This window comes from Carassius auratus, chromosome 34 (assembly GCF_003368295.1).
Source record: "Carassius auratus strain Wakin chromosome 34, ASM336829v1, whole genome shotgun sequence".
In the NCBI taxonomy this organism is placed as follows: Eukaryota; Metazoa; Chordata; class Actinopteri; order Cypriniformes; family Cyprinidae; genus Carassius; species Carassius auratus.
In genome coordinates, this window is record NC_039276.1 from 17,573,384 (window position 1) to 17,573,723 (window position 340).

Sequence of the window (340 nt, forward strand, 5' to 3'; positions counted from 1 at the left end):
ATTTGTATCACTCTACAAATATGTCTTCGAATGCTTCCTTATTATTCACACGGCTTCATGCGTTTTATGTATCTGTTCTTCTTTTGAGGCACGTGTATGGTATCGATTACTTTGGTCTGTGAATGCGAAGTCATGTAGCTGCCCACGAGGCGCAAGATGTGTTCATAATTACACTTTATTTAATTCATTTATTCATTATTATGCTTATTTTTAGCTTTGACACTGTAAAGTCGATTAAAATATATGTTAAAATCTAAATGTATGTTCTATTTGATAAGTCTGTGCGTTTTCTACACGGATCGACAACATAGCCACTGCCCCCACTGCATTCCCGGAAGTG